Consider the following 12,620-nt stretch of genomic DNA (forward strand, 5'->3'; position numbering starts at 1 on the left):
ATCTATCTATCTATCTATCTATCTATCTATCTATCTATCTATCTATCTATCTATCTATCTATCTATCTATCCGTTCGTCCGTCCGTCAGTCTATCTATCCAATATTTCTATCTATCTATCTATCTATATATCTATCTATCTATCTATCTATCTATCTATCTATCTATCTATCTATCTATCTATCTATCTATCTATCTATCTATCTTTCTATCTATCTATCTATCTATCTATCTATCTATCTATCTATCTATCTATCTATCTATCTATCTATCTATCTATCAGTCCGTCCGTCCGTCCGTCCATCCATCTATCCAATATTTCTGTCAAATCTATCTATCTATCTATCTATCTATCTATCTATCTATCTATCTATCTATCTATCTATCTATCTATCTATCTATCTATCTATCTATCTATCTATCTATCTATCTATCTATCTATCTATCTATCTATCTATCTATCCGTTCGTCCGTCCGTCCGTCAGTCTATCTATCCAATATTTCTATCTATCTATCTATCTATCTATCTATCTATCTATCTATCTATCTATCTATCTATCTATCTATCTATCTATCTATCTATCTATCTATCTATCTATCTATCTATCTATCTATCTATCTATCTATCTATCTATCTATCTATCAGTCCGTCCGTCCGTCCGTCCGTCCATCCATCTATCCAATATTTCTGTCAAATCTATCTATCTATCTATCTATCTATCTATCTATCTATCTATCTATCTATCTATCTATCTATCTATCTATCTATCTATCTATCTATCTATCTATCTATCTATCTATCTATCTATCTATCTATCTATCTATCTATCTATCTATCTATCTATCAGTCTGTCCGTCCGTCCATCCATCTATCCAATATTTCTGTCAAATCTATCTATCTATCTATCTATCTATCTATCTATCTATCTATCTATCTATCTATCTATCTATCTATCTATCTATCTATCTATCTATCTATCTATCTATCTATCTATCTATCTATCTATCTATCAGTCCGTCCGTCCGTCCGTCCGTCCATCCATCTATCCAATATTTCTGTCAAATCTATCTATCTATCTATCTATCTATCTATCTATCTATCTATCTATCTATCTATCTATCTATCTATCTATCTATCTATCTATCTATCTATCTATCTATCTATCTATCTATCTATCTATCTATCTATCTATCTATCTATCTATCTATCTATCTATCTATCTATCAGTCTGTCCGTCCGTCCATCCATCTATCCAATATTTCTGTCAAATCTATCTATCTATCTATCTATCTATCTATCTATCTATCTATCTATCTATCTATCTATCTATCTATCTATCTATCTATCTATCTATCTATCTATCTATCTATCTATCTATCTATCTATCTATCTATCTATCTATCTATCTATCTATCAGTCTGTCCGTCCGTCCGTCCATCTATCCAATATTTCTGTCAAATCTATCTATCTATCTATCTATCTATCTATCTATCTATCTATCTATCTATCTATCTATCTATCTATCTATCTATCTATCTATCTATCTATCTATCTATCTATCTATCTATCTATCTATCTATCTATCTATCTATCTATCTATCTATCTATCCATCCGATCACTCAATTACTCAAAATGTGCTCATATATTTACGAAAGTTTCATGAATCAGGCCCATTGTGTCTAAAATGCAAGTTACTCAATATTTAATTCTTGTTTTTTGAACTGCTGTTTAAAAACAATATTACACACACACACACACACACACACACACACACACACACACACACACACGTCCTGCTATCCCGCATATCAGCACAGTAACGCCTAAAAAAAGTATAGGTACACGCTGGGGAGGAAATTATTGTTCAATATTTTGGGGCTATATTGGTTCAATATTTTTGATGGGATTTTCCCATAACCCCTAATTTCAGACCTTGCCTGTCCATCATGTAACACACAGTCAAAACACACTAATCAAAACTGCCCATGTCCCTTGGCTACTGTAAAGTAATTAGAGATCTCATAGGGTAATATGCCGACTCAAAGGACAAGAACACTTAGCGGTTAGCATAAACAATTAAAGCTGTCATTTCTGCTGTCCTCAGCTCTACAGAAGGGCATGTTCACAGAGCTAACATGATGGACTATATTTACTAATAGACTATGAACATGCAATGCTTTGCAAAAGTATTCAGCCCCTACATATAAGCTGATCTGTGCAGTTTTCTTGATGTTAAAATGATTTCTCTTGCCTCAGTTTAATGCGCAGAGACATCTGTTAAACCACTTACAAACTAGACAATGTGTGTGTGGCTCAACCAATGGTGTGAGTTTGGAGCAGGACTGCTTATTTAAACAATGAGAGATGAGGACAGGGCAAAATGTGTAGGAGGCGTGTTTGAGAAACTGCATAATCAGTGGTGTGGGAATGATCCACTGCTATTTTTCAATTGTTTGGTTTCTCCTCTAAAAATAGGCTGACTGTCATGCTGGTGTTTATAGTAATAGTTAACATGAGATTCAGAATCTCCTGCACTGGAAGGCTTTCTCGCATGTGTTAAACTTCAGAGACTGTAGTGACTCACTCTGGCAGTGAATATTGGCGTTTAATAAAAACTCCCACAGAACAGACACAGAAGGAAATCATGGAGGAATCAGACTCAATCTGAAAACATTACCCTTCAAGATCTGTAGAGGAACAGGCCAAGACGAGCAACCCACTCTAATAAAGCACACGACCCCCGGTGACCTCTAACCACAGAATATGAGTCCTATCTATCTATCTATCTATCTATCTATCTATCTATCTATCTATCTATCTATCTATCTATCTATCTATCTATCTATCTATCTATCTATCTATCTATCTATCTATCTGTATGTCTGTCTGTCTGTCTGTCTGTCTGTCTATCTATCTATCTATCTATCTATCTATCCATCCATCCATCCATCCATCCATCCATCCATCCATCCATCCATCCATCATCCATCCATCGTTATTTTGGTCTATCCATCCATCCATTCATCCTTCGTTATATTGGTCTGTTCATCCATCCATCCATCGTTATATTGGTCTATCTATCCAACCATCGTTATATTGGTCTATCCATCCATCCATCCATCGTTATATTGGTCTATCCATCCATCCATAGTTATATTGGTCTATCCATCCATCCATCCATCCATCGTTATATTGGTCTATCTATCCAACCATCCATCCATCCATCGTTATATTGGTCTATCCAACCATCCATCCATCCATCGTTATATTGGTCTATCTATCCAACCATCCATCCATCCATCGTTATATTGGTCTATCCATCCATCCATCCATCCATCCATCGTTATATTGGTCTATCCATCCATCCATCCATCCATCCATCGTTATATTGGTCTATCATCCATCCATCCATCCATCCATCGTTATATTGGTCTATCATCCATCCATCCATCCATCCATCGTTATATTGGTCTATCCATCCATCCATCCATCGTTATATTGGTCTATCCATCCATCCATCCATCGTTATATTGGTCTATCATCCATCCATCCATCCATTGTTATATTGGTCTATCCATCCATCCATCTATCGTTATATTGGTCCATCCATCCATCCATCCATCATTATATTGGTCTATCTATCCAACCATCCATCCATCCATCGTTATATTGGTCCATCCATCCATCCATCCATCGTTATATTGGTCTATCTATCCAACCATCCATCCATCCATCGTTATATTGGTATATCCATCCATCCATCCATCGTTATATTGGTCTATCCATCCATCCATCCATCGTTATATTGGTCTATCATCCATCCATCCATCCATCGTTATATTGGTCTATCCATCCATCCATCCATCTATCGTTATACTGGTCCATCCATCCATCCATCCATCTATCGTTATACTGGTCCATCCATCCATCCATCCATCCATCGTTATATTGGTCTATCTATCCAACCATCCATCCATCCATCGTTATATTGGTCTATCTATCCAACCATCCATCCATCCATCGTTATATTGGTCTATCCATCCATCCATCCATCCATCCATCGTTATATTGGTCTATCATCCATCCATCCATCGTTATATTGGTCTATCATCCATCCATCCATCCATCGTTATATTGGTCTATCCATCCATCCATCCATCGTTATATTGGTCTATCCATCCATCCATCCATCGTTATATTGGTCTATCATCCATCCATCCATCCATTGTTATATTGGTCTATCCATCCATCCATCTATCGTTATATTGGTCCATCCATCCATCCATCCATCATTATATTGGTCTATCTATCCAACCATCCATCCATCCATCGTTATATTGGTATATCCATCCATCCATCCATCGTTATATTGGTCTATCATCCATCCATCCATCGTTATATTGGTCTATCATCCATCCATCCATCCATCGTTATATTGGTCTATCCATCCATCCATCCATCTATCGTTATATTGGTCCATCCATCCATCCATCGTTATATTGGTCTATCTATCCAACCATCCATCCATCCATCGTTATATTGGTCTATCTATCCAACCATCCATCCATCCATCGTTATATTGGTCTATCCATCCATCCATCCATCCATCCATCCATCCATCCATCCATCGTTATATTGGTCTATCATCCATCCATCCATCGTTATATTGGTCTATCATCCATCCATCCATCGTTATATTGGTCTATCATCCATCCATCCATCGTTATATTGGTCTATCCATCCATCCTTCGTTATATTGGTCTATCATCCATCCATCGCTATATTGGTCTATCCATCCATCCATCCATCAATCGTTATATTGGTCTATCTATCCATCCATCCATCCATCAATCGTTATATTGGTCTATCTATCCATCCATCCATCCATCTACGTCAAACTAGATTAAATCGGCATTTCTCACAATTCTGCACTCATGGGAGTCACTACAAAGATTTTACATACCCGTAGTTGTGATCAAGATATACCTGATCAAGACTTGTAAAAAGTATTCAGTGAAAGGAAAGTAATATTTCAGATCTCATAAGTATTACAGTGACAGCTCTACACACTAGCAAAACGTGAGGGCTCGTAACATAAATGATCAAAAACTCTTCCTATTTATAATGAGCACAGAATTTATAAAAAAATAAACTGCATCATGATAAAAATCACATACAATTTCTCACTATATATCCAATAGAAATCTGTAAATCGCACTAGGGCTGCACAATTAATCGAATTTGTAATCGTGTTCACAATTACAGATGCCACAATTACGTAATCATTCAAAGGCGCAATTACAACAAAAAAAGCCCTTACATTATTCTGTGCTTCAGATGTGGTTTTTTTCTCTCTCTACAGGTTATCTTAAGGGATTTTTCCACATTGTTTTAATTTTAGTTTAACATTATAATACCATGCATATTTTTTACTTTTTTATTATTTAAAGAAGAAAACAAACTAATGTATTTGACATTTGAGGCTTAAAATTGCAGTGTGTAAATATTAGCGGCATCTAGTGGTGAGGTTGTGAATTGCATCCCCCACCGCTCACCCCTCCATTTCGAAGAATGCAGAGAAGCTACGGTGGCTGACCAGAGGTGGACAGTAACAAAGTACATTTACTTGAGTACTGTACTTAAGTACACTTTTTGAGTATCTGTACTTTACTGAAGTATTATTTTTTAGGGATACTTTTACATTTACTTCACTACATTTGAAAGACAAATATCGTACTTTTTACTCCACTACATTTCTATCAAGGTCCTCGAAGTCAAAAGTCGTTTCTGTAGCAGCTTTGCAAGTCAGTGGATGATTTTTTTTCTTCTTTAAAAGTGTTTTTTTTTTTTTGTGCAAAATGTAAATGTCTGGGAGAAAGAGAAGCATAGACTTAAGGATGAATCTGAAAAAGCCTGATGAAAGAGCTCAGTTCAGTCTGGTTTTTTGTGCCTCTCAGATGCCAGAGCACAAGTACTGAATAGAGCTTTCTTATGTGTTTTTTTCGCAATTAAACAGACAAATACACACAAAATGTCAATTTTCATTTTGGAAAGTATTCACGTGAACAAAGGTGATTATGTCTTAAGTGAACGTAAACAGTTGGGGAATATCGGATGTGTATCAGTGTGTAGGATTTGTGCATTCTGCCTTAAAGTGACAGCAGCTTTGAAAAAGCTTTGTAACTTTTAAGTATTTAAATTAGTTCAAGGTGGTCGTATGCTAGCATGTCGGATGGAGCATCACTGACTGGCTTAAACCACCGTGCATTTATACAACAATAATAAAATAATGCATTGACATAAAAAAGGAAATTTACTTTTGATACTTAAGTACTTTTAAAAGCAAGTACTTCTGTACTTTTACTTAAGTAAAAATAGTTTTTAACAACTTTCACTTGTAACAGAGTAATATTTGACTAGTAGTACTTTTACTTTCACTCGAGTAATGGAGTTGTGTACTTTGTCCACCTCTGTGGCTGACACAGGACAAAGATGTCGTCTGAGACCGCAGAGAGTAGCTAGCGCTCTGTAGAGCAGTTTGTCCGTTTAGGGCAACTGTAGAAACATGGCGGCGCAAAATGGCGGCTTCACTGTAAGGGACCCGTGGTGTGTGTAGATAGAAATGGCTCATTCTAAGGTAAACATTACGGTCTTTATACACCACTGAAAGCATAGTTATATATCATATTTAATTTCTGTTAATAGATCCTCATAAACATTAACATTTTTCAGGAAGATTGTTTTCAGCTTGATGTAACAATATGGCAAGCAGTCACTTCAAACAATGGCATAAAGCTTTTCATAACATCATTCAATGTAAATTGTGATAATCGTAATTAATAAATCGCAATTACAATTTCAAGGGAATAATCAATAATTATGATTTTTGTTATAATCGTGCAGCCCTAAATCGCACTATAAAGAGAGAGGAAATAATTACAATCAAAATATACTGACCGATCTTTGACAAAACATTTTTAGATGATGGTGTGACAGTTCATATTCACCGTATCCCCCAGAGTTAGATAAGTCCATACATATCATTCTCATCTCCGTGCCATAACTCTGTCTGACGCACCCACCGCTAGCCTAGCTTAGCACAAAGACTGGAGGTAAATGGCTCCAGCTAGCCTACTGCTCAATAAGTGACAAAATAACGACAACATTTTCCTATTTACATGTTGTGATGTGTATAGTTACATCGTGTTGGAGAACGACAGAAAATGAAAAGTTATGGAGATCGATATGTCTAGGAACTATTCTCTCATTCCTGTGTAATAATTAAGGAACTTTTGCTGCCGTCCCATGAGTGCAGCAGCAACTTCCGTCAACATAACCAAAGTGACGACCTGCTTACACAGAGAGCGCTGGGGACTATTTTCAGGCGCTGTGTAATATCATTGCGCCGCTGCACTCATGGGACACCAGCAAAGTTCCTTGATTATTACACAGGAATGAGAGTTTAGTTCCTAGCCATAAAGGCCCAGAAAATCTCAACATTTAATTATCCGTCGTTCTCCTACACAATGTGACTATACACATCACAACATGTAAATAGGAAAATGTTGGCGTTATTTTGTCACTTATTGAGCAGTAGGCTAGCTGGAGCCATTTACCTCCAGTCTTTGTGCTAAGCTAGGCTAGCGGTGGGTGCGTCAGAGTTATGGCACGGAGATGAGAATGATATGTATGGACTTATCTAACTCTGGGGGATACGGTGAATGAGCTAGTCCCAAAAAGTCCCAAAAAGTCAGCGTGTTCCTTTAACTAGCAATACTTCCATGGTCAACCAGTTTCACCATAAAAACTATCACTCATTTTACTGATAGCACTAACTAGCCTGGACCAGCAGAATCAGAGTCTTGTAGCGTTGTCATTGTAGGTCAAGGTTTGGTGTGCTCAAGGACTGACCTGTGTAATGATGATAAAGTATTTTCTGTATAACATGACTTGCGGTTTGGGTGAAATTAGAGATGCTTTATTGTTGAAATTATTGCAGGTATAATATCAGATTGAGAACTGAAGCTAAAACATCTTACTTACAGCGTATAGTTGCTGATTAAAATGAGAGGAGGAACTGGGTTGAACCAGGTAATGTAATTACAGCGTGTTCCCAGACAGACACACATTTCCCAACTGTGTCCTCCTGTCGCTGTCTCTCCACCAAACACACACACACAGCCTCTCTTTTTTACTAAGAACAAACAGTTGTAAATACAGGCATCTGCTTGCACTCATCCATAGGAATCGAATAAATCTGTCCTTTGTTTTGTCAGTCAGTCTTTCTATCCCTTCCATTATCGTAAAATCTCCCCTTTTGTACAAAACTTGTGCAGTGTCATTGTTAACTGTGGACTGTACCGATTGTGCCGATAGTTTTGTGTGTGCACGCGTCCTGCTCCGCCTCGCCACACAAGTCTTACTCAAAGCAACAACCCTTCAGATGAATTATTAAATGAGAATTCATTATTAATTATGAAATTATTCACATAGGATCTGCGGGTTTGCTGGGGAAAACTTCAATATAAAAGCATAAGAATGTTAAATATGCATGAAATGGGCACATAATCGTTGTGTTTACACTAATTAGGACAGAAAGCCAACTGAACTCTAAAGCTTTCAACCTCAAATGCATGTGAATCGCCACTTGCCCCGACTAATTGACTGACCTACATGTCAGCGATAGTGTTTCCATACATGCAATCAGTTATATTGCTATGTACGTGAATGAGCGTGATTCTCAGTGCATATCATATCAAATAAAACTGGCTTGGACCACTATATGGAAAACACATGAGCACTTGTTATGTGATGTTTTAAGTGTGTATGACAGATCATGTTCTAATGATACTAAAGTGCAGATTGTGTTACCTTACAGAGAGTCACGTTACTCCATAAGTGCCTATTTAGACACTGTTTAGTGTCTATTGATGCCCATCTATTTTAATATCTGCAGCTTAGGGCAATATGAATTCCTCTAGGGATCAATGGACAGCTCTATATTTGTGATGTCTGTCTGTGTCGTACTACACTGGGCAATGTTTTGGGGCCAATGTCTGTCACGTCGAATTTGCGAGCCTGCTAAAGTGGGTTTAATTAGGTCATGTTGTTGTGGAAAATAACATCCTGTAAAGCCTGGCGTGCATGAGGCATACCCACTGCCGAGTAAAGATGTGTAACCTTATTCAGATTATGCTGTGGGATCGCCTGTCACACCAACAAAAGCACAGACACTCCAGTCAAACACACAGGGCCTTTCCCCTTCACTGGTCAACTTGTATTGATGTAGTACTTTTTATGGATTAATATTAATTGGCCTTTTCGTGAATTATTGATGGTGGGAGGAAGCCTCGGGAGCAGTTTCTCTGGTTTCCTCTACTTGAACGCACAAATCTCCAGGGCGTTTTAAGGGAAACATGCCCCCGAACCGAGGTCAGCAGTGGGAAGTTTTGAGGCTGTTTCCTGTCTTTATAAATGGAAATTGTTTCGCCTTCAAATGTCAGGCCTAAGAATGCACAACTGAAGGAGCTTGTGTGTATAGTTGGGAATTTTGTATATTTAAAGTGCCCCTATTATGTTTTTTTTTCTAATATTTCCTCTCATGCAGTGTGTAATATCGCTGTTTGTGAATGTAAACGTTCTGCAAAGTTGTAAAGTCGAAAGTGCACAATAAATAAAATTGTCTCCCAAAAACAAATCGACTCAGAACCGCCTAAACGAGTCGTTTGTAATTCGAATCTCACTGCATTACGGTTCTACATCACTAGAAAAGATATTTGCATAATGCTCGCTTATTTTGTACGTCATCCGTCCGTGAACAACTTGACCCTCAAGCGTCATTTTACTGACGACTTCTCCTCAAATCTCAGAGTTCAACGCGGGATTCACAAAACTCTTGCTCTTGAGAGATGGGTCAGTCCCAGTTTATCTGAACCAGCTCCTCAGAATCATAACCTGTAAGTATGAATAATTATTGATGTATATATTTTCTACCGGGTGTTCAGAATGCGTAGTTTTGTGTTTTATATTGTGTAAGTTTCCGGCTAACTCGCGTTATTACTGTCTTACTGAAATACTTCTGCTCATCAGCTGTGGGCCACTATTACCTCAAACTGTGTGTGTTAATGCAGATCGTCTGTCGTTCTTACTACTGTGAGTAAAGAGAAAGGATGGAGTGAGATTTGTTTTCCATCAGTCATTGACGTCAGTGCTGGGCTCACGTATGCGCTGTTATTGATACAGTTCCCGCATGTGCTCCAATACATGAGAAACACACACATGGGTTTGTTGATGGACACACACTTGTTAATGCTGATGGTGAGGAATTACAGCTGCAACATCCCATAATGAACCTCAAAAAGAGTAGCGTATCACTGAGAAACTCCTGCTCAAGTCGTCTTGTGATGGAGGTTCGGGTTGAATAACTAGTTCTTCAATGTTTCATCATCGGACTCGCGCTCGGATTGATGCGGTAAAATCGACGTCACTGTTACTGTCTCTACAGTGTGAACAATCACTGAGCTTTAGGAAGCCTCTGGAGCTGGAGTTCAGTTATGGTGATGGCGTTTAGCTTCTGAAACACGCGGTAGACCAATCACAACTGACTAACTGGGTCATCTGGCCAATCAGAGCAGAGTATCTCACAGAAAGGAGGGATTTAGAGAAACTGATTCATCCGTCGAGTCGTTTGAGAATCATTGAACAATGTGGTGATGTGCAATGAATATTATGAGAAAATGAAAGTGTTTTTTGACCTTTAATGCGTGTAAACCTGTTGTAGGAGCCTTTAAAATAGCATAATAGGGGCACTTTAAAGAACATTTCTCCTTGTTTTATTCTTTTTTTATATATTGTAATATTTTATCACATATTGAAATTTTTCAGTGAGGATTCATGACTGTTATAAAACTATGATTTATAATATTCAATTATTTTAGGCAAAACAAAAGGATTGTGAGCTAAAAAGTAATGTATTTAACCCTGTGTCAACTTTTGATTTTCAGCCATCCTAGATAAAGAATGCACATATAGTAGGCTATTAGTTGACAGATATTTAATTGTTCGTGCTCATTTCTTCTATTTTTTTCTAAAATTAGACTTCATCTAACACTCACTTAATGTTAAAAACACAAATGTTTTATTAATAACACTGCTATATGTAATCTTTAACAAATCCCAAATTCCCAGAAGCATGTGATCCAAGCAATTCAGAGTGAAATTACTGTGATTCAATTTCATTTCAATGCAGGAAAACACATTACAGATAAGACTGCTGAATGTCATCATGTGTCTGTACACTAAAAATCCATCCATCCATTCATGAGTTATATGTACAGTGAGAAGAAATCACAACCTTATATAGTGAGTGTAAGGTTTATGTTATCTCTCACATCACTGAGCCTTTAAGAGCAGTGCTAGATAGGCAATAAACTACTCATACAGGAACAGCACATCAGGGCGTTTGTATGTGTGTGGACCCGCCAGCAAATACAAACAAAGAAACAAAACTGAAATTCAATTTACAGTAAGGCATTACATCATCGTTACATCATAATAAAAGAAGAAAAATTAGGCCAGACACTGTCTACTGAAATAAATATATAGGTATTATGGGCATATACGCCTTTCTTGCATTAATGAATGACTTGTATCAGTGATGTACATTTGGCTTATCTCTATAGTGTGTATCCATCCATGTTATTTTAGGAACGGGCAATGCTATCGATGGCATCTTTTGCCACAAAAGCATGCATTGTGTCAGGTATGCTATGCATCGTGAGAGGAAACGACACTACAGCTCAGGGAAGGGAACCATCAATTGCCTGCACCAGTAAGCATATTATGAATGACTGACGACTCATAATTCAAATATTCAATGTTTTGCGGACATATCTGAGAAATAAATATAGCTTCACTTAATCAAAGGGACTGTCATTCATAAATAAGCTAATAAAAGGCAACATATGAGGGGGCAGATGATGATGCAACGACGGTGTTTTCTAACAAAATGATTTTTTTATCATGCATTTCAACGCGAAATGCAGCTCGAGACACGTCCATGCCTCCCCAGCTGCGCGCACATCTGTGAAGAATGGTGGATTTTGGAAGATGGGCTAAATGACAAGGTCAGTATCACCGACAAAGCTATAAACAAATGTTTGATCATGTCCTACCTCTCTCCTGTGTGTGTCACGGCACGGCGATCAGCTCCTGTGCTTCCTTTATTGTGTCTCGCGGCACTCGGTTATCTTCCATTCAAGTCGCAGCACGCGAGCTGACCTCTTTGTGTGTGTATGAGGATGTGTGTGTTGCTGATGCTGCGAGTGCTCGCCCTCCTCCTCGAGACAGTTCCGTACGCATTCAGTGCGCGCGGACGCGGAGGCGCTGCTTCCCTCACAGCTGCACGTGAAACACGAGGGTGTGGCAGAGGCCGTTCACACAATAAAAACACACCATTCTGCCCTAACATTTCGGTTTCTAAATATACACCATTTTGATTTAATGAATGCTGCACAAGCATCTAAATGCAGGTCACAATCTGAAATAATTACAGAGATTCAAAGTGCCCTCAGTATTTTTTTGCTATTTAAAAAGTCTTTACACATAATTGTACACCGTT

General features: G+C 37.9%; 1 protein-coding gene across 1 annotated transcript in view; it reads right to left on the reverse strand.

The window, feature by feature from the left end:
• Positions 1-12,378, reverse strand: part of cracd (capping protein inhibiting regulator of actin dynamics) — a 53,766-nt gene extending 41,388 nt beyond the window's left edge. The window contains exon 1 of the mRNA XM_079830617.1: positions 12,175-12,378. The gene's annotated coding sequence lies outside the window, so the exon portion shown is untranslated. The remainder of the gene's footprint in view (positions 1-12,174) is intronic.
• Between the last annotated feature and the right edge of the window lie 242 nt (positions 12,379-12,620).

This window comes from Gobio gobio (assembly GCF_949357685.1).
Source record: "Gobio gobio genome assembly, chromosome: 12".
NCBI classification, from domain to species: Eukaryota; Metazoa; Chordata; class Actinopteri; order Cypriniformes; family Gobionidae; genus Gobio; species Gobio gobio.